We start from the raw sequence: 19801 nt of genomic DNA, 5'->3' as shown, positions 1-19801 counted from the left end.
TTCGCGGCAACCTCACCCTCTCCTCCTCATTTTATAGCCCCCTCCCCCCCACACACCCACTTGGTGGAAATAAAGAGATGAACCCCAAAAGGCGATTGCGTGAGCGCGAAAGCTGCACACTGCACTGTTGCGAGCTGCCATCGATCCGTCCGGTTTCTCCAAATACACAACCAAAACATGTACACACAATGCAGAGCGGAGGGAGACTTGATCTGCCGACCACCGCGTTTCACGAGTGCTTCACGAGTTGTGTGTGTGTGCGCGCGCCCGCGAGACGCGGTCAGAGAAGAAAACATCGACGAGTGTGGGGGTAAATGAGTGCAGGCGCGGGCACATTGCAGCAATGAGTGGCAACTAGCGGAGTGCAATAGAGCTATATTTATATACATTTACCGCGTCTCGTAGAGTAGTAAATACGCTCTTGCTACTGCCCATTTTGCTGCTGCTTCTGCTGCTGTTGCTGCAGTTCGACGAACGAATTCAAGGCTGCGATTGCGGCGCGTTCGCCAATGCGCGCGCGAATTCACCTCCCGGCATGGTCGTCGTCGTCGTCGTCACTTCGCTGCACTTCGCAGCGGCGTCTGCGAGAGCCGAATGCGCACCACACACGCACACGTACATGGGTGGTATGTGTTTGGCTGGGTGGTATGTGTGTGCGTAGGTTTCCTTCTGCGGGATGCGATCCGATCGTGGAGCTTCTCGCGTGTGCGCGTCTGCATGTGGTCGTTTGTTCTCCGTTTGCTCCGTTCTGATCTTGATGCGAAATGAGTGGCCGCCTCTTCGACGTTGCACTTTTTGTGCAGTGCTTAACCTCCCTGCGATGGGCGTTACCCCGTCACACTCCCCATCCCTTCCCATCTACCAGCCCAGCTCGTCCCAGCTGCATGGGGGTTGATTTCAATCAAAAAACGATCATCATCATCCTCGGTCCGTCTTCGTCAGTGCGGCCAGTAGTAACAATTCCCGGACGTTCGCCATGATCAATGAGATCAGATGCATGCGATTGCGATCTTCGGAAGGGTGTGGATTTTGCCCAACCCGCCCGCAGGGGCAGGAGGCAGAATGTACGATACGACCCGAAAGTGCGCTGATTGCATTTGAGAGTCGTTCGACTATCGAGCGGTCAACGGCACGGGGTTCGATTCACTTATAGATGCATCATAAGTGATGCCATTAATTTATAGAGCAATTTCGTTGACCCTGGGCGATAAGAGACGCAGAGTGAGATGAAACATGGTGTCGGTGCAAAATTACAGTCGATCGCCCGATTTTCGTCGAGGGTAATTAGAGAACTCACACCTGTGAGTAAAGAATTGGAGGCGAATTTGCATTCTTCAGGAAGTTAGTTCTATGATGTAATGTACTTATGTATTTTGTTAATTATTTTATTGCGATGGTATTTGCCGTACTTTCAGCACCGCTTGTGCTGAATTTTTAACAATTTATGCAAGAAATTTCCTCCTTGCATTTGGTCTTCACTCAGTTGCCAGTTGTTGTTGAAACAGAAAAACTACTGAAATGCATTTTTTAAATGTATGTTTGCGAGGCCACCTCAATATTGGAGTATAGGATTTTCGGGTTCAAGTGGCAGAGCCGGAGCCGTTTCTAGATTCCATTTTCAAGTTAAAAATCAATTTGAAATTGAGCCAGATCAATTTGGAATTGGCAAAAAAAAAAACTATAAAGCTTTCACAAGTTTTATTGTTTTTACACAGTTACCCATTGTTCGACTGTTCATTGATTAACAGCTACTGATCTTCAACTCCTTTCAATCCTCGATAAAACCCACCCTCACCGTTCCACTGATCACCAGTGCTTCTGGTGTCGAATGACAACGATCGAAATCGATTAATTGGTAAAAATAAATTTACATCAAAAACGAACCGGTGGCCAAATGGCCCCGAGCAAAAAAAAAAAGCACCGAACCCGATTTTCAAGGTCCCCCACGGTGCGAGAAAGCAGCAAACCGACGCAAACCAGGCACCGGTAAGCAAATGTCTTTAGCAATTTAGCAACAGTTTTGTGACGCGCGTTTAAACTGACCAGGCGGGGCAGGAGACCACCAGTTTGGGACACGATTGCGTAACGGAATTTTTTTGGCGGAAAGAAAACAAATGCACCGTAAAACGAAAACAACACGAAATAAAACAAGACAAAACTCATAAAACCGCTTCCAAAGAGCGCCATGCTTCTCACCTTTGCGCGCGGGCTACAGCTGATTGAGCGCAACCTTGAGCGTGCTGGCCCGTTGGTGTGATTTGGGTTTTGTTTTTTTTTCGGTAGCGATGTTATGAGCGTGTGTGTAGTTTTTTGTTTGTACCTCGAAGCTATTTCAGTGTTGTTGGACGGGGTGCTTCGGACTGTGCGTGTGCTTTTTTTTATTTATCGTTTTCTGGAACCCATCAACCGTGACCAGTCGGTTAGTCAGTCCATTCATTCCATCGGTACGGTCCCCGTGTTCGCTGTGTTGGATAGCTTCTGTTTGGCTAGCTTCCGAAACGGTCGCCAAATCAGCTGATTTCCTTCATCCGTGAAATGCAACCAGATCCGTTCCGCTAAGCGTGCGGCAGCGTGTTTTGGGGTGGCCGGAAAATCTCGAGGTGGCGAAACGCGTAGGCCATCCCATCGTACCCACGCGATGCACTGAACCGTGGTCGGTGCACGTGGAAATCGAGCCACCGCAGCGACCTTGCCCTCTTAAGGTGCGTTGAACTAGCCAGCTGGAATCGCTTGCCAAGAGAGCCCCGCCGGAGTGCACAAGGTCGGAAAATTGAATGAAGAAAAACAACTTTTTGCGGCGGTGAAACATGAAGAGGCAAATCATTGATTTGTGATTTAAGACGCTCATGGAGGACAAGTTCAGTGTAGCGAACAAAAGTAAAATAATAGTAAAACAGTATAAAAACAAATACGGAAATACAAAACCAAACCAACAATAAAGATAAGTAGCAAACAAAATAGTTTTTATGTGCAAGTAGGAAAGAAGACAGGAGAAATAACAGGGCAAGATGAAGAGATGAAAAAAAGAAGGTAAAAGAATGTTAAAAAAAACCAAAAATGATATAAAACGTTGGAAACGTATGAAGGAGAATAAAATTACGTAAAATAAAGCTACTATATCCAACAATTTGCAATTACTAAGATAAAAAGAAAATACGTACGAAAATGACGCAAAAATGAAACATTACTCGAGAGAAGTAAATTCAAGCGAAACATAATTACACATTATGCATGCTTTCATGACCACATGTGAGCATGTTGTTGGAAGCAGTTGGAGATTAAAGGAAGGAATTGCAACATCCAGTCGGCCAAACCCTTCCCCGGTGTTAGCTCATTAGCTTTTATTAACTCCCAGCCCCTTAGGAAAGCTCAATCACATCTAGGTCGATTATCCTAGTGCCGCTAAGTGATGGCGGCATCTCGTGGGGAGATTCGTTACGCATCTCGGCTGCCAAAATGGACGACACAGAGAAGGAAAGAGCTTTTGGCAGCCTGGTAGTTTGGGGTGGATCGAAACGCGGGATCTGGCGGAAGGACGCAAGCGACGCAACGTAAAAGTAAAAACCCGTTGAGTGACCTTCGCCCAGAGATTGCTTAAGGTACCACCGAAAAAAAAACACAACACAAGCCTCCATCGCATTGAAGTTACCTCGAAACCGTACGTTGAACTACTATTCCGGCAAATGAACGGAGTTGCTGTTGTGGAGTGGTAAGGGATGCCCGAGTGTGGGGCGGTGCAACTGTGAGATGTACTGCCGAAAAATGTGTGCCATTGTGTTAGTGGTTGCAATGGCATCTTATTGCGGGTTGGTTGCCATTTGCAAAAGAGGGTTATAGTCTCACATTTCTAGCCAAGTTCCCACCAAATTGGTCAGTTGGGTGTTTTTGTTGTTGTTGTTATTTTGGGGTGTTTTTTGTTGTTGGTTCGTTTGAAAGAACAACCTTTAGACGAATCTCAGCATTGGCCATAGTGGGTTGTGTGTGTGTGTCTTTTTTTATTTGGCGATCTGCGCACAAACCTTCCTCACATCGCCATGTTGCACTCTTGATCGTTGATCGTGTTTCCTCATCGTGGTTCCTCCTCCATGACACCTCCCTTCCTCACGGACACGTGAACCGGTTGTGAGCAGCCGGGCTGCTGGAAAAGTTGAGCAACGTCCTGATGCTGGTCGTCCGAAACACACCGCTGGAGATCCGTCCATTGTGATGCATCACAATCTGGCCGCGCGCAAAAAACAAAACCAACTAACGAAAACGTTAGCACCACATTCAGCCGCGATGGTAGTAGGGGTTGGCTCTTGTTTTCCGACCGTTGAGATGTGAAATGATGGCATTTGGTTGTGGTGTTTTTGTTGCGCTACTGTTTCCTTTCGGCAATAGATGGGATCGGAGAAGAGCGGGAGAGTTTTTCGTCACCCCCGTTTAACGTGCGGACGTCAACGAATGAGGAGGGTATGGACAAAACAAGGAGGAAGGAAAAGAAGGGGGTGCGTTTTCCGTTTCCCAAGAGCCCAAAACGGTCCGGTCATTTGGGTGGTTCATGGCAAAATTCGGCGGAAATGTCGACATCGGTTTCGAGGCTGATGGGTTTTGGAAGTTTGGTGAAGTACGTTATACCCAATCAATGTGTCATTGAAGCAGAAGACGATTGAGTGTTATAACTATTTATTTAATTTACATGCTTTCAAACCAAGCTTTAAACTTCTGAAAATCGTCCATAAAATACATTGAATTCTTTCGCGGAAATGATCAAGAACGATAAAACTGCCTGCCCTAAGAAAAAGGGAACTCACAAACAATAAGAAATCTTGGAAAATGGACAGATTCCATGAGTTTGTGTTCATCCTCCATACGAATGACATATGTATCCCCACTTTGATGTGCTTTTTCTCCACAAACTTTCCATCCAGACATCGAGGACATTGGAAGCAGTCCAGCTGGTTTGATGCTAGCAGATCGCATTGGACGAGATCAGGAAGTGATCAGGTCTCGACAAAACTCGTTCTCGGCCCAGTCACGATGCATCCTCCTTTAATTTAGTTTAAAGCGAGACGTGAGTGCATGGAAAAAACTGAACTTCAAGCACGAGAACTGTACGAGTGGAGGCTCTTCCCGGATGGAGGCTCGACTTTAGAAGCAATGCACTGATGTACACAGGAAAAGAAAGACAACTCCCCATACAACAAGAAGAGTCATTCGTCTTAAGAATTGCATTCGCTTGGATACCTCTCTCGACGGTGAAAAAAAAAAATTCTGAAGAGATCACAATCCGCAGAATGCATCTTGCATCATGTCGTCGAGAAGATAATTTGTACCGTAGAGGGCTCCGCAAAGGATGTGCTTCTCTTTTTACACAATCCCTTTTTCTCCCCCAGCTCACCCTATGCAGTGCCCGGGGAGTAATTTACAACTTCTTTGTCTTGTGCAGTGGCGTTCTAGCGACTGTTGACTTCCGCGCTCTGGTACAGTCGTCGGCACACCTGAGATGCGGACGCCTGTCTGGACGGACTCCACACACATACGTTCGCTTTTTCCCGTTTTCCCTTTCAACCGGTTGGACTGGCTGGTAATTTCGTTTTATGGTCGTGTTCGCTGTTACCAGCGTTTAGAGGCTGAGCGCCCGTTCGCCCCGTCGGGCAAAATGGAAGAAGGCGGAGACCGGAGCGAGTAAAGTATCATTAAATCGCTTATTACTCAATGCTACCGACCTGCTGTTGCGGGCTCTTCTTCGATGTTTTGAGCACGATCACTGGAAATGCACTTTGATATTTAGCGCATTTAGTGTATATCGTTGAATGGGCAAAAAAAACCCTTTAAATTACACTGTGCCGTTTTTCAAGTCCATGTCCAAACGGATTGAATCAATATCGAGTAAGCAGTTGCGTCATGCAATGTCATTTTATGCTCAAAATAATTCGAAAAATCAAAAAGGTTAGGTTTAAGGAAGACCGAACGAGATGGGAGATGCATGTGCTACGACATTGTTTGCTACGGTAGAAGACGGTCAGCATCATTTCCTAACTTCAATTAACGCTTTCATGCTGAAGGCAATGCTTTTGCTGCGGTGTGCTGCAACACAAGCGTCACGGCACAATACTAAAAGACGGTTATAACAGATACAACTCTAAGCAGAGGTAGACGAGAAGCGGAAATGATGCGATACTATTTGGCCTTGGGTTGTTTTTGTCATCCGTACACACTATCAAGTCTATTTTTATCGCTTCTATTTTCTTAGAGGCACATTCGAGGGCGGGAGTTATCACCCCATGATATAAATGAAGCATGCGGTAGGATTAAAATAGTAGCGCGTTTTGTTACGCATTGAGATGGGGCGATATTGTAAAATATAAAAAAATCTGTCTTTTGTCAGAAGTGGGATTCGAACCCACGCCTTCAGAGAAGACTACGACCTGAACGTAGCGCCTTAGACCGCTCGGCCATCCTGACCTGTGTGTTAACAGTGCGCCAGCGAACGTCCGGCTTACGTTTCCCGTAGATTAAGTTCAACGAAAACGCACTACCAGACTGTCCGGTGTGAGCAGCAAGGTGTTGAAGTGTAGGCGCCTCAGCTCGAGTGAGAAATCGTGCCGTTGATGATGGCAAAGATCCGATAAGAACACAGCCGCGCACGGAACCCCACCGAATGGGCGCAAAATCTAAGCCAAGGTTTGAACTACTTCACTGCCACTTGGTACGTAAACACGCGTCGCTCCTCGTGACTCGCTGTTGAAATGCCTCCCGTGGTCCGTGTGTGCATACGACGCACGGGTGTCTGATGAGCCTTCCTGTCTCTCGATCTGTGACCGGGTGAGACACATTTCCCCCTTAGTGCCCATCGGAAGTGTCCACGCTGTGTTATCTGTGCCCTTGTTTCGTTTCCATTTTTTTTGAAGAAATAATGGGCAGAATAATGCATTCCTGCCTATCACGAATGGATGAAGGAAGTGACACAAGACTCCGTTCTTACACAATCGCGATCTCCGACGGTTTTGTATCGTGTAACGTTTCGTGGAGTGTTGAATCACTGCGTGTTCTTATCTTCCCCCAGAGTCAATTGAGGTAGCCCTCTCTCTCGTAGGGTGATATGTTGGAGGTTGCCGGTTGTATGTACGCAACGAGGCTTAAATCAACAATTGGCCGTGCGTTCGCCGTTAAGGTGTGTGTCAATAGGTTTGTTAACATTGCTTCCGATACGAACAGGTGTCGGGCATGATAACTCGCACGTAAATACCGTATAAAGGAGACATAACTAAAAACTACGTAAATACTTGTTACCGGTATCAGTTTCTGGCCTCCATAAATTAGAATGAATTACCTGTAAGAAAAGAAAAATTACGTGTATTAGAAATAATTCGAGGAATATTATTCAGAATATACAAAGCATACATATATGGAGCAATTGAAGGTGATAATTCTTAATTCGTGAGTTTTTTTTGTTGCATTAACGTTTTCATATTATGGAGCCACGATGTTTGAGAAGGTCTTACTTCATTCTCTACTAACTGATTACAATATTTCCATTCAATTGGACGTTGTTGAATAAAAAGGTTTTCTGCGCCCCCGGGTGGACTCGAACCACCAACCTTTCGGTTAACAGCCGAACGCGCTAACCGATTGCGCCACGAAGGCGATGTGATTGTCCCAAGGTCAAATTATGGCCAATCACAAATCTGTTTCACTTTGATAACGTTGTTAAACGGCAGGATTATTGGAAGTTTAACCATTATCAGCATTCTATTCCAGCTATTAAACCATTGCAACGATTTCGTTGGTGTCGTTGAACAGTGCCAAAACATCACTCGTCTAAAATATGCACAAATGAACAGTGGGAAATATATTACCAAACTACTCTTTGACTTGTTATTTAGCCATTAAAGTTCACCAGATGTCGGTTAGTGTCGCATAAAACTGTCCCAAACATTACACCCAAGCGACGGTACGCAGTAAATTCTTTCAAACTATTACCTCCATGACCTCAAAACAGTGCACATACGCCAAAAATAGAACCGTACGTTTCCGTCCGGTTGAAAAATGCTCTTAAAAGAAACGGTCCCGGTTTTGTTTCCACCCGGGAAGGAGATAAATGTTTCCCCCCACTGGAGGGCTGCATCGTGGAGTATGATTTCCACCGATGCATTAGACATTTCCCATCCCCAGCTTGCCATACACTCGTGCCGGGTGACCAGCATGCGGGCCGAGAAGTAATTCCGGTAGTCGTCAAGGCGCTGGCAGAAGGGGAACAAAAAGAAAGCCGCAGTGAAAAGTGAGAGGAGCAAAAAAATGGCAACCGAGTCGATGCAGCCGTAAAGTGCAGCCGTAGACGCTGCGATGCATTTCACTTGCGCCTAGTGAGGGCATGCAAGCGTTGGAGGCAAGGCGGTGGTAGGTCGGTCGGCCGAGGAAGGAAAAAGACCATCCAGAAACTAGGCCATTAGAAACTGCCGTGTGCATCAATTGCATCGCACATTGCATTTGCGCCAACCGTCATCAAAAAAGCTGTTGTTTGTCGCTTCGAACTGTGCGAACTGTTTCGATGTGGGCTGATGGTTGGTTGGATGATGATGACGACGATGATGGGGTGGTTTTGCAAAAGCGGCAAGAAGATGGAAATCAAGCGGAAAGCCTTTGGTGTTTGAGTTTGCGAGCTGGAGATAAGAAAACGTAGAACAAAATAGAGTTTCTCACTGAGCCTGCTTAGATGATTTTTGGTCAACTCATTCGAGCTTTACAGTTTTTTCTAGCAACAGAGAGCATATACCAATCTGTAGTTAGAAAATATTTGTTTTAAATTATTAAGCTTATTGAAAATAATTACCAAAAAAGAGTAATGCCACCAAAAAAACTCCTGACAGAATCTGCGAAAATAAAATGTACGAAGGAGAGCAAGCAAACTGTGCATAGGCAGAATCGTGCGATAAATGAGCCCAGGCATGTCAAGACTGCAAACTCGCCAACGAAACCTCAGCAATGGGTAACTCCTGACACAGAAACAATCGCGTCGTTTGAAGTCATCGGAGCGACCGTGAAAATATAAGGGAAAGAAGATTTTCCGGTTGGATGTGCGTGTGGAATATGGCTTCTGAAAGGTGGACAAAGCAGGAGGCAAGGTTTCATGTGGCCTACCCCGTCCGTCTCACGGCAGTTTGATCCGGTTTCCCAATGGCAGCTAGACCATGTTTCTATTAAATATATGTGTGCGTTTGTTAGAGGAAAGAAATGTTCCACATCAACCGCTTCCCAACCTTTCTCGGGCCACCCTCTACATAGAAGAGGCGTATTTTCTTTTTTCGCAAATGTATCCCCATCTCGCTATACTGCGTTGGGAAATGTTAGTGGGGGACAATTTGAAATTGAAAATCGGTCTCTTTTTCCCTTCATTTCCTCGCTCTTCATTGCGTGCCCCGACACGACGAAACCTCAGCTACAGGGATCACTGCTTCCATTATTGCCCGTTGTGGTTTCGATTTCATTTCAAGTCTCCATTTCCGCTGTGCCCAGCGGTAGCTGGGGAGAGGTGGGAGTGTGGGAAAGGGAATGGAGCAGCTGGGAAATATCATCCCTGCTCCAATGGATGGAAAAGCGCATATCCGATTTCTCGGAAGCGGCCTATGCTAAATCCTCGCTGAAACTGTAGTTCCGTGGCGACGAGACGAGTGTGCGGCGGCTTAAGGACGCGAGGCAGGAAAATGCTACTTTTGCAAATGTTTTGTAATTCCAAACTCAAACAAGTAATGCCTCCCCCCTAGAATGTCCTGCGGGTACGTGAAACAATAGCAGGGCTAGGCAACAAGGATCGTTTTTCGAGGAAAACCCAGTAACATGCAAATGTCATGCTTAGCTGATGCGAGCATGTTGCGGGCTCCGAGCTATCATGGCGGTTGTGATGTGGCTTTGTGAGTTAATTTGAGCAGTGCTGCGAGTATAAGAAACAAGATAATGTTATTTCGTTAATTGATGGGTTTGAATTGAAACATTTCAAATAAACTTAATGAGAAAAATTAAACCCAATGCCGATACCAATATCGTATCAATTGAGCGGTTGCGTTTGCTTTCTCGAATTCAAAGACGAAGGTAAAAAACGGAACAAATGGAAGTCACTTCCATTTCTGCTACACTGTTTGCTTAGTAGCGAGCAGCAAATTTAACGCTCGTTGAACATTCATTCCTATCCGATAACTGATAAGTTGATTTGATTGCATGACACGGTGTGATGATGTTCACGATGATGGTTAAAGGTATGTAGTACCGTGTTGCGGCAGGGTTTCTATTTTCCCGTCCCTGCACGACGGGGCTATTGAAAGTGAATACATTTAATTTCCTATTCACTGGATAGCGAAGATTCATATTTCGTTCCAGCTCGTCGGTTGCTGTTGCTTTCTTTGCTTTCTCTAGAGTGTTTGTGTTTTAGGTCTAGAAAGGCATTTTCCTTAAAATTTACATCAATTTCAACTGGTCGAGTGGTTTAGGAGGGATTTAAAGAATGATGTTGTCTTCAGAAAACTCTCGGAAGGATTGTTTGATATTCTCAAAGAGCGGAATAAAGTGCGACATAATCGTGTACGGGTCGCTCGGAAGACGCCAATATTCGTGTCGCCTTCGTGGCGCAATCGGTTAGCGCGTTCGGCTGTTAACCGAAAGGTTGGTGGTTCGAGTCCACCCGGGGGCGCAAGATTGGTTTTTATTACTACTCTACATTCAAACCTCTTTATTTAATTCAATGCATATAAAAAGCTGGCTGGAACCGTAATAAACCTTAGTAATAAAAATACATTGATAAGAAATGGATCGGGAACATTCCATTCCTTGTTGATACTGCGATAACTTTGTTGAGCCGGGGAAGGCGCATCATTGAAAAAAATCTCGTCTGATGAATGGCAATAATAATATGCAGGTTTTTGTGATCGGTCGGTCGTGTATGTTAATAGTTCCTTTGAAACATATTCAACCCAGTAAGAGGGGGTGGGTAAAAAAGGTGAAGCACGCCCATCTGTTTGCGCAACGAATTCGCACGACCCGGGAAGGAAAAGTTTTCCTCCTGTGTTGTGGGGTGTGTCTATATAAACTTGATGCGTGTGACTAAGTGTCGAAGTGCGTTGAGAATGCGCTTTCCCTTGTGTTTCCCCTTTTAGCTGGGGCAGCCAAAGGCTCGATATAATGAGACGTATCGCTAAAGATCGCAGAATTCATCTCATTACGGATTGTGTGCGGAGGTCTGCCGATGCATCTTTGCCGATTGGTGGAGGAGCTGGTGGGCCTTTTGTTGCAACAAGCTTATCAGAGAAACTCGTTTTTTCTTTTCACTTTCTTGCTTGGCATCTTCCAGCGCTTCGGGTTGCCAGTTTGGATGATCGAGCTGTGTATGGGGCTCTTTTTTCATTACAAACGATTGGAAACAAGAGTTACTGGAGAGTTGAGTGGTAATCTATACCATTAGAAACATCTAAATATTTTCAATGTTTTTTACTATCCTTTATCATTTGAGAATTATCTCTCATTTGTATTCAGTTAATTTTTTTGTTGTTGACATGATATTGAAGAAGAGTATTAAGAAGAGGAAGTGAAAGATGCACCGATACCATTGTTCGGTGCACATGGGTAAGTTCGATCTAGCTACACGCCCTTTGGCAACGCTTTGCTCAACCCTGCATTCTGATCGCATCAAACGGCGCATCGTTTTTATCTTGCACGGTTGCACTTGCAATCTTCACGCGTATGCAAAGTAACCTCTCCAGCCTACCGTACGCATATCACATACACAATTGTCGACGGCATTCGAGACAGTTCGTTGAAATACTTCGACGTCTTCGCAAGCTCTATTTTAGTCAACTGTTGTGGATGATCCTTCCGTAGGTTCATCTACTTGATTAACGTCTTCGGTTTCCTTTTCTCATTCTTCATACATAGAAATCTCCATAACACTTGAAAAAGTGTTCCAATAATTATGGTGCTCAACTAGAGGGCTGCCCTACGATGTGGTTGCGCACATTATCCAACGTCTGCAGATTTACGACGACAGCTTCTGGCTTGGTGCATAACTATACGTACAACATGTACTGATATGCATAAAAAGAGAAGCCTCTTGGGGTTTCCGGCAGTAATGGATGAACTGGAGCCATCCTATTTTGCGATACGTACAGAAAGAGAAGGAAGAGAAAACTTGACCTTAAAGTGGCCTTGTTATTCTGTAGTAGAGCTGCTGGAACTATACTGGTGGACCAAGCAAAGAAATATTGAAACAAATAAATGGTATGATATGAAAACATTTCAAAATCTTTTGACTGTGAAGGAGCCTTATTTTGGTTTAAGAACTTCCGTTTGAAGTTGTTGTGGATTGGTATGAGAACCCTTCAAAATTTTTCCATTTTAATGCAAGTTGCGATACCTTTATTTTTCACCGAATTTCGCCAAATTTGATAAACAATGTAGTTAGCAAAAACCAGTAAAAAAATAAACCCATTTAGAATGTTTCCTGAGTCGCAATAGAAAAGATTTGTAACTTCAACACCTCAAGGAAATTAATGTTGCATCATGCTTTGTTTACGATACCAAGCTACGTGACTCTGGTGTTTTTTGTGTGTGTTGTTGTCTCCGGTTTCATGACAACAACAAAAAAATCCTCTCAATCTGCGTTGCACCTAACACCATCAGCGGCACACATTTGGCATTGGCGAAAGGGGTTTGTGCTTTACACTGCGGCGTACCGCGCTTCGTTTAAGATTTGTGGATTGATTGACGGTCAATAAGACGACGATCCAAACTGGGTAGCGAAAATTCAAGTGGGAATGGTTGGAGGAGGTTTCCACGGTCCACACTGTTGCTGCCGTGTACCCTTGAACGTTCGGTGCTGCCGAAAATTTTACTTCATCATGGTAGATTTTCGATTGTTTTGCTAGTTGCAGCCACTAATGCTATGTACGCGGAGATAGAAAGAAATCGGAGGGAAAAAACAGGTAACATTCGGTGATGAAAATGCTTAGAAGTTGGCTGTTTTTCTTAAAATAATTTTCCAGTTTTAAGCAAAAAGAATTAAGTAATCACTTCCTTAATTTATGAGCAGTATCACATTTCGGCGTGGAATATGTTAAACCGGACACACGATTATGTTGTTTACCAGCGAGCAAACAAAAATTCCAACAACCCATTATAGAACTGGGAGGAGAAAGAGAGAGGCACTCTGCTTTTTCTGTGTCAATGTCACGCTTGACGTTTTAGGTGCGTGCGTTTAGACACCCGTGCTTAGTCGGCAGATCGAGCGAATGACAGGTGGCAATAGTGATAGTAGTGGTAGTAGTAGTAAACGAACTCGTCAAGACGGAAGCGAGGACGCTGGTAGAAGATACCGGTGCAGTCATTTGTTTTTCGTGTTCTGTTTTGGTTACCCTGCGCAGTGTGTTTGTTTCAGATTTTTGTTTGTTATTCATTCAGTGTTGCTGGTGAGCGAACAAAAATGGCATTCGGTTTTTTGTTTTGTTTTTTGCCCCTCTATTTTGTCCAAGTGGATCGAAAGTGGCAAACGTGGTCTACTCTATCGCACACATTCTACCGAATGGAGTTTAATAAGTATTTTCACAATAGTTGAGGAGCGATAAAGTGACTTAATTTCGACGCTCTTATCCAAAGGTGGTGCGCGTACGACGCGTTCGTTCGTTCAAATCGATTAACAGACGGTCCCCGGGTTTGCACTTTTGCTTGCAGCTTCGTGTGGCTGTAGTGTGGTACCAACACCGAAGCCGATTCAAGGTGGACCTGTGGAGCTAAATTAGCAGCACACGACGGGTAGCAGTGTTTTGGCGCTTTATTTCCACCCTGTACCGCACGTTGGTGCGTGAACGCCATGCACAAACAATCGTGTAATCGGGTTCTTATGTTTTTTCAAAATGACGTAACACAAAATCCCCAGCCGCGTCGTTTGCAGTACCAAACCCGAAGCGGAAACCTTCACAAATGGCCGTTACGATTGGAAATTTCCGTTAGCCCATTTTTTGCCGTTCGGTTTGCTAGCGCACTTAAAAGCTCCAAAAACGGAACAGTCGGTACGTTCGGATGTTTCATCGTTTAGTGTTCGAAGACTGGAGACTACCAGAGACGACTGCCGGACCTTATAATGAATGGTAATTTTCGGAGCCTTTCTGTTGTTGTTTTCTTCTTGTTACGCTATTGCTTCATCATATTGCTCGGTTGATTTACGGCGCGAAGTGCGATCACGTGTCGTGGCTTCTGGTAAGCCTAGCAAGGACAAAAATATCTGCATCTAAAGTGCTGATGAGGATACGATTTAATTGAACATGTGTTGCTGGAATTGATGCGTCATTCTTAGTTTCAATTTAGTGGAGTTCTTGGCAGAACTTGCAGCTCTTAGTAGCGGAGTTTAAATAAAATAATGTTTGTATGAAGTAAATCCGTTGGGATATGTAATGACTAAGTATAAATTAAGCTAAGATGTACAAACTTATATATGTTTAATCCTTTTAAAGGTAAAACTATTTCATGATATTGTTATGTATTGTTGAGTCTAAGGTCTCATTGAGGTTTGTTCGACTAAAATTTCTTGTCTATGATTCCTTATGTTTTTGTTTTTGCTACGTTCTACTCATCCAATCACCTTTCCTCACACTTACTGCACCTGCCTATAGAAACCCACCCCACGGGTGGTAGTAAAAAATGGACAGGAAAATTCACCCTAATGAAGTTGGCCGTTATCGGCACACGCACACGTCGGACAATTATCAGCCCGGCGCGCAGGGTGCAATAGCTCCGGTTTACATTTCCGGACCTTGACTGAAATTCAGTCGGGCTCGCACTCGGCACACCGACTGCACGTTGCTCACTCGCGCCAATGCAATGTTGCATACTGAGGATTGCATTACCACCAACGTGCGGGCCCGGATTGTGGTGTGGGGTGCAGTACGAAGCGATCGGGCAAAATCAGCATGGGGGCGATGCTGTACAAACAAGAAGATATCTACGGGCGATGCGCTACGTAGTGGTGTGGCGGATCGTATCTTCCGGCGTTGCAGTCCCCCGTTTGACCATTGCGTACATCGGGCGTGGTGTAAATAGCTGTCGCCAAGGAGAGGCGGGTGGAGAAAGAAGAAATTCTTTCGTGCTGAGTGGGGGACCCGTTCCGCAGGCATGGGGTTGCAAGCGAATTGCATAATGCTGCCGTTTGTTGGTCAACGTAGCCTTTTTTTTGTTATTATCATTCATGCTGCGCACCCTCGGTCGGATTAATCCGACCAGACATGGAGACAACTTGTGCTTGTGCTTACTTTGCTTTTGCTCGGTACCGCACCGTACGCATAACTTATCTCCGGTGGCCTAGATTTTATTATACGCAACGAAATCGATTGGCCTCGACCGATCGAAGGGTTACGGGTGGTATAACCGGGGGAACCGGGAGTTGGTGGTTTGAGTGGTTTCCGATTGATCGGCCTGCTTGAGATTTTATTGGTACATGCTAAGACGTTTTATGCGCAGGGTGTGTAAGTGTCCGAAGGGATGGGATGGGGAGGAAACGGAAATGAAAGCAATTTTGCCGGAAGTGAGTGCGAAAAAAAGGTTAAATCGGCGTACATCCGTCCGAGAATGTGGAGCAAAACATGTAAAGCAGCAAATTAAAATGTTTTTTAGGACAAGTTGTGAAATAGATAAGTGCCAAACTGATAAAATGGTGTATGTAGTTATTTATTTTGCCTGAAAAGGTGGCGACATATCATAAATCTCTCTTTTGTTTGACTTTTTTTCAATATCTTTTGAAGTATTGCAAATATGTTATAGAAATATTAAACTTACACATTTGATTTTCTTTAAACGTTACTACATATAAATTGGTTGAACGGCTCTTACTTAAGTAGAAATTAAATACCTACAAAGAATTTCGAAAATTATAAAGCTAATTTAAAGTGCTTAATCATTTCTAACTGGTGTATAATATTTTGACTTAGACACCTTATTCAACATCAAGAAGAACCATTCGAATATGATTTTAAGCCAATCTTAATTATTGCATCTTGTGCGTATCGTACTGCATTTTGAGCATTCCATACGACGATAATGAATTTTTCGACTGACTTGTAGAAAATGACAAAAAGGTTGTTTTTGGGGAATCTAACTTGACTCCTCACACATAAATTCAGGATGAGGAAATTGAGGAGATGAGATACCGTAAATTATTTGTTAATTTTTTAATTTTCGAAAGAATTTCTTCTGATAAGACGATTTTCGTCGGATATATTCGCTAAAGAAATGAATCAAACATACTGTAAACACACAAAGCGTGGTTTAACGTCGCTCACCAACGTATCCCTCGCGTGCTTCTAACTTTTTCCTCAGGGATTCCCAATTTTCCCTATCGAAACGATTCTCCATTCCTGTGGCAGGACTCGAATGATTATGGGAAATGGGTTTTGCACCACAGACTACGATAAGCACCAGCCCTACAAAGGAACGAAAATGAAATGGAATCGAGAGGATAAAACCAAGCGCGCCCAGCAGCTTGAGGTTTGTTGTGTTGCGTCTGATTTTCGTGCAGCAAAAGCACCGGATCTATTTGCGCATGAAATCAAAATCACCGGCCGCCCACTTCGCCTCGCTCACTCCCTCGTGATCTGACGTTCCTTTTTTTGTTTGGGTGTATCCCGTAACTAAAGGATTTTTGGCGAGTTACAAGAACCTACATAAATGATTCGTTTGGTGGGAGACGGGATGGAAGACCGGAGTATAGTCGATAAGCCCGGGAAATCCTTACAACGGGATCCAACTCTTCCAAACCATGGAAAATGGGAGAAGAAAACGACCACGGCATAATGCGCCAAGAGAATTTGCAGCCAACTGCAGACAAAGGTGAGCGAGAAGAGGGTGGTAGAAGGCGGACTGATGTTAAGGTGGTGGAAAAGGTTAATGCACCTCTAAAAATTGAAACGTCTCCTCTGAATTCGTTGGTAGGGTTGGTCGTGGTTGAAGGACGAAAAGGACGTTCCAGGACTATGGGGATCCAGGAGCTGCTCGTACGAATCAGGCAGATCCAAATAATCGAGAAAAGATGCAGGAGGAGACAGGTTCTGTTTTTCCTAGAGTAATAAATGCTTCTTCAACGCCAAAGGACGCCGGAGCGTACGGGATGATAAGGACGAGTCCCGACCGAGTAGCAGAGCGCGTTGATCAGAGTTTGTGTGTACTACTGATGCTGTTGCTGCTGCTGCTTTGGCTACTGCAACCGAACATCTTCACCGAAGGACGCCCACAAACGAGACAGCTACCTTTTTATTCGCTGCTAGTCTGACATAGCACGGTTGGCGCGTACGGACGAGACAGGTAGGGTAGTAGGGGAGAAATGTAAGTAAATGCTTCATCCTTCCTTCACCGAAAATAGAATCAACTTAAGGAATAATGCAGGATTCAACGGCACACAGCCATTTTCGTCGACATTCGTCACCACCACCAACTGGTTCAGTTCGTTTCGACCCAAACCTCCAAAATGCAGGCAACTTTCACTTTAGTATCTCAACCACCCACACCGTGAGATCACCGGGAAAAATATGAACAAAACAAAAAACCTTAACGGAAGTCGTCCTTTTCTTTCGCAAAGTTTACACTCCCTGCTAGAAGCTGCTAGTCCCGAGACTGCGAAAGCAACGTCGAAAAGGATGTGTTTGCGGGAATGAAATGGAAGCCAGAATGTGTGTCTAGTTAGGAAGCATATCTCGTCGGTGGAAAAATGAGGCGGGCTGGCAACTCCCCACGGGAACGGAAGCTTCGGGCAGGATAACTCGACAAGCGCGTCAAGAAGAAAAAGGTTCCCCGGATGGCGTCGGATTCAGTCGGAACAAATGAACACAAATTGTCGGGATCATGGCACGCTGCCAAGCTAAGCTCACTCCTGGTGGGAGATGATGCAGGGACGTGGTGAAAGTAAACCGGGGTGCTCAATGCTAACGAACGGCGTAGAAGCGCACATTGGGCGACGAATGTTTGTACTATTGGACAAAATATTTCGTTTGTAGAGCAACTCATTATGCACGGGCATTATGGAGGAGTAGTGTTCTTCAAATTTCAGATTCTTTCTTATAGCTCCTCACAAAGTTACTATGATTAACAATGTGATTACATTTCATCAGAAGTAATAGAAAAGTTTTTCTATTGAACTGGTGGGCTAAGTATAGCCTAGGAATTGAACCAGCACAGGAGAACCTCTTGTTGCCTTCATACTATTGTTAACGGCTATTAGACCAACTTCACATCATGATTCTAGAACTTAAATTTTAAGCTGAAGTTTAATTTTGTATTATTTCATAAAAGTTGCTGAAAATAAAAACATAAATGGAGTTGAAGAAAAGTTACAGCCAAAAGCACAAATCCATCTCCAACCAAACGACATCAAATGCGACCTTTATATTTTCTATCCACACTACCAGGAAAGCGAAACCCGTTTCCCTTTGTTGGCCACAAACTTTTCCTGGCCATCATAACCCCCGAGCAAGTAACGAGAGCGAGAGTTTGATTGAAAGCGAAACAAGCTCATGCCAGTTTTATGGAAACATCGTCCTCACGGTTCGTTCGAGATCGAGTAACTCCGAGCAGCGAACTCGCTGCAAAACGGTAAGCTTTCCTGGCAATCCCACGTCCTTCGTCCTGCACTGGGTTATGTTGTTGTGTGGAATAACATTTTTCCCTAACCCGAGACATGGCTACAACATGCATGCAAGCCTTGTGCGGTTCCTTCTGGCTGTATGCATATTCCAGCTATTCAGACGTGACGGGGTTGGATGCGGGAGGGAAAAATGGGCACTAGCTAGACGGAACGTCGCTACGGTTTACAGCAATCGTCATCATCGTCGCTGTTGGTTGTGTTGCTGTTCGCTGCTACAAAGCGATAAAATGGACGGAAACGATGGCGAAGGACGAATGAACGGTGCATGCTAGGAATGTTCACGTCGAGGACGATAGTAAAACTAAGCATGAAAATGAACAGTAACGTAGAGACGATATGCTACACGATGAACAGGGGGACAGAGAGGGAATCGTCAAGCCAAACGCAAGACGCTGGCTGCAGTTTTACGCCCCAACCGATAAGCGAAACGAACACAAACAAGGCAAGGACAGCTCAAATCCAAACTATGTTTCGTATGGTGCTCCGGGATAGTACTGCTCCACAGAACGTACACCTTTGCCGGTGTTTCCTGCCCCTTTCTTCTCGGTTTTGCCTTGCCGGCTCGGAAGCTATATTTACCTTGACCCCTTCACCCTACTCTTCCTTCGCCTGCCTCGGCATGGTCGTACGGTTTGCCTCTCGAAAGGATTCACATGAAGCAGAACGGAAGGCTTCTAGACGCAACCTTCTTGCGTGAGGTTGTACGCGATACCGTGGGAACCGTTCCCCGATCAACAACAGTACAACATCGCACTGTGACTTCTTTTTGTTTGCTTTCTAATTTTCCGTTCCTTTTCCAAAATGGCAAAATGAAACGGAAAGCTTCGTTCACACAGGTTTCGTTGACTGGTGGTCGGGACTGTACGCTCCTGTGATGATTTTCGTACATCGGAAAGCGATCGAACGTACAGGCAAAGTATAGGAGAGGATAAAAAAAAACATCGTGCTAAAATGATTTTACTGATCATTATTGCATCGAACAAGATTGACTCGGTGGAAAAAGCTGCTCCGTCGTTGGTGAGCAAAGTGTAAGGGCACTCTTTCCGTGTGTTCCGTACGGTGTTACGATTACGACCTCGCTACGAGGATGATAGCGATGATTGTAATGATGATGGTGCTATGACGATCGACAACGTTCCACCCGCTGCTGGA

General features: G+C 44.8%; 3 non-coding genes across 3 annotated transcripts; 1 reads left to right on the top strand and 2 right to left on the bottom strand.

The window, feature by feature from the left end:
• Positions 1–6364: 6364 nt before the first annotated feature.
• Positions 6365–6447, bottom strand: Trnal-cag (transfer RNA leucine (anticodon CAG)). Its single transcript has one exon. It is a non-coding gene; the product is annotated as a tRNA-Leu (tRNA).
• A 1108-nt stretch (positions 6448–7555) lies between these two features.
• Trnan-guu (transfer RNA asparagine (anticodon GUU)) lies at positions 7556–7629 on the bottom strand. Its single transcript has one exon. It is a non-coding gene; the product is annotated as a tRNA-Asn (tRNA).
• Positions 7630–10592: 2963 nt separating this feature from the next.
• On the top strand, positions 10593–10666 carry Trnan-guu (transfer RNA asparagine (anticodon GUU)). Its single transcript has one exon. It is a non-coding gene; the product is annotated as a tRNA-Asn (tRNA).
• Positions 10667–19801: the final 9135 nt, after the last annotated feature.

This window comes from Anopheles marshallii, chromosome 3 (genome assembly GCF_943734725.1).
Source record: "Anopheles marshallii chromosome 3, idAnoMarsDA_429_01, whole genome shotgun sequence".
NCBI classification, from domain to species: Eukaryota; Metazoa; Arthropoda; class Insecta; order Diptera; family Culicidae; genus Anopheles; species Anopheles marshallii.
This window is presented reverse-complemented; position numbering and strand designations above follow the sequence as displayed.